This window comes from Dendropsophus ebraccatus, chromosome 7 (genome assembly GCF_027789765.1).
Source record: "Dendropsophus ebraccatus isolate aDenEbr1 chromosome 7, aDenEbr1.pat, whole genome shotgun sequence".
Lineage (NCBI taxonomy): Eukaryota > Metazoa > Chordata > Amphibia > Anura > Hylidae > Dendropsophus > Dendropsophus ebraccatus.
The window spans coordinates 33,114,765-33,118,135 of record NC_091460.1 but is presented as its reverse complement, the minus strand read 5'-3'; positions in this window follow the sequence as shown (position 1 = coordinate 33,118,135).

The window sequence follows — 3,371 nt, the reverse complement described above, 5'->3', positions numbered from 1 at the left end:
GTGAGGGGAGGGGGGGAGGAGGTTTTGTTTCTGTTTCTCTCTGTGTCAGGGCTGTTATCTGATGCTCCTGTCAGAGTCTGTACTCTAAGTACAGATCTCCAGGGAGGAGGCGTGTCCAGCAGGAATGCAGAAATAAGTCAGAGGCAAAGAAAGCTCTGAGGGGACTTTATGTAATTAAAAAACTGTTCATTTTAGGTTATTAATGTATATTGCAAAAAGTCTTCTCATGACCTAAGCTAATTAAAACTGAATAGTCAAAATATTTTATAGTTACGCTTTAATCACCTTATCCTATTTTGCTGATCCTCAAAAAATATGGATTACGGATCAATTGCGGACAACTGCAGGCATCATATATGGTCCAGAGTGATCCCTGCCTAACATTTCTTGCTAACTGCAGTGTTTCAAGTCTTCATAGACCTTCATTTGGCGGTAATGTTGATGTATGTTAACGTAGAATGATTTCTCTCTAAGGGTATGTGCACACTGAGGAAAAGGCGAGAAATTAGGTAAGGAATTGAAGAGGAATTTCAGCTTGAAATTCCTCCCGAAAATATGTACAGAGCAAAGTCCCATTGTGTTCAATGGGTTTTTCTGCTCTGTTGTTCACACTGCAGAATTTCCGAGCCGAATTTTCTGGTGTAGATCTGCAAGGGGAATCCTATAGAAGTCAATGGGGGGCTTAAATTCTGCTTGAATTCTGCCTGAAAACTTTCTGCTTCAATTCCTTGAGAATTGCTCAGTGTGCACATACCCCAAGCCAGGGATGGGGAATCTTTGGCCCTCCAGCTGTTGCAAGACTACAATTCCCATCCTGCCTGGACAGCTAAAGCTTTGGCTGTCCAGGCAGGACGGGAATTTTAGTTTTGCAACAGCTGGAGAGCCGAAGGTTCCTTATCCCTGCTCTAAGCCGATAGAGTGTACCTAGTGCAGTATGCCAGGAAATGAAGCACTCATCTGCATGCTTCTCCTAGCTGGTTGTAACAAACTGTGGTGGTCTGTATACCTGGAGCTCAAAAAGAGTTTTCAGACGATAAGAGCACTTAAAAGCAGACAACGGGAGGGGGGCAGAATTTATCAACCCTGATAAATTTGACTTATTTCCAATATATGCACACCCTGCACATCTGATGGGAGCAGCCTCCTCCTGTACCCGACTGAAACTGCCACACGGGATGGGGATTTAGATGAGACCGTTGTACAGATACACTTGGTCTTTACCTCCTATAATGGGAAGGATTTATAATCAGGCCATTACATTTTTAGTAAATATATTGCCACCCTTGCATTAAAGGAGAAGCCAGGTAAAAATGTTTATTAAAAGTATTGTATTGTATTGTATTGTATAAGTAATAGTAGATGTATTGCCCCCCAAAAGTTAAACAAATCACCAATGTAGACTTATTACAGGAAATGCTTACAAAGTGCTTTTTTCTCTGCACTTACTACTGCATCAAAGCTTCACTTCCTGGATAACATGGTGATGTCACTTCCTGGATAACATGGTGATGTCACGACCTGACTCCCAGAGCTGTGCGGGTTGTGGCTGCTGGAGAGGATGATGGCAGAGGGATGCTCAGTGTCCCTCTGCCATTGTCCTCTCCAACAGCCACAGCCCACACAGCTCTGGGAGTCGGGTCGTGACATCACCATTTTATCCAGGAAGTGAGGCCTTGATGCAGTAGTAAGAGCTGGGAAAAAGCACTTTATGTGCATTTACTGTAATAAGTGTATATTGGGGATTTGTATAACTTTTGGGGAGCAATACAATACTTTATATAATACAAATATAATCCTGGATGATTATACAGATCTCTGCTTTAAGGGTGGTATTACACGAAGCGATTTTTTTCAATTAACGATTAACGATCTCCAACGATCGCAATAGCGGTTGCCTAATAATCGTTCGTTTTACTACACGGAAAGATTATCGGTTATATTGGAGCAACAAAATTCAAGAACACTCCCCTTTCAATTTGCGAATGAACAGGGAACGGCTAACGACATCTTATTCAAACGAACGATGTGCGAACGATGTGTAAAAGACAAACGATAAAAATAGATTCAAAACCTATTAAACGACCAGCGACCAATCGTTCGTCGTTTAATCGTTGTCTACTATTACACTTAAAGATAATCGTTCAAATACGACCGATTGAACGATTATTCGAACGATAATCGCTTCGTGTAATACCATACTGCACAACACTGCATTGATTGTTACAATACAAACCAAGCTTTATCTTTGAACATTTCCTGACACACAGGAGTGACGACACAACCTTTACCAGACTGTCTCTCCTTTCTAGCAATAGGGAAAGTCTTCCGCTTGGCACTGAGGACGCTCGATCCTAGCGGCTCCTTAGAGTAAAGGCCCTATTCCACCAACAGATCTGACAACAGATTATCTGCCAAAGATTTGAAGCCAAACCCAGGAGTGGATTTGAAAAGAGGAGAAATCCAGTCTTTCCATTATGACCTGTTCTCTTTCTATAGTCTGTTCCTGGGTTTGGCTTCAAATCTTTGGCAGATAATCTGTCGTCAGATCTGTTGGTGGAATAGGGCCCTAAGGCAGGGTGTGATAGTTTCCCTTATCTTGGACGCACACCTACAGTACCTTTAAAATCATGCTTTCCGTATGCTTCATATATGGATGCCTTTTGCTTATTTTTCACTGTGTATATATAGAACACAAATTGTTTACCAATAAATATTTGAGTTGCACTGCATTATCCAGTGTCTAGTCTATCACTTATTTTCCATGTACATACTTATGTTTGCTTCATGTAAGTGGGGACATCGAAATCCTGTATAACTATCATCTAGGGATCACATACTATATTTTCTAGAAGGGCAAAACTATATAAGAACTTTAAATGGCTGAAGTTGACCAATAATGTGTTCTACTTTGTAGGAATATCTGGCAAGTGTTTAGTTTATCTGCAGCACCACCACAGCTAAAATGTATGCATAATACCTACATCAGTTTAGCAGTCTCAGCAAGGAGACAAATCATAGCCAGCATTCTGCTCAGTAATGATGAGGAGCAAAACAGCAGTCTACAGGAGATTCTAGACTGGCTAATAATCCCCAGTCATGTTTTAAGGCACTTAAAGGGGGTTACGCTCTAAATTATTGGCACTAGAGAATGTTTTCTTTTCCTTCTGTAAGAGATACTTCGCATATAATGCCCATTGAAGTCAATGGTCAATCTGTAATACTACAAGGACAAGCTGGGTTCTCTGGATCTAGGGAAGATTTCTGTGGGTGCTCTCCACTTGTGCACTTTGGTGTAAGATATGTGGCTTATGATGCGTCGCTGGTAGCAGATACTAAAGATTTAAGTCCAACACAAAGAACATAGACTGCAC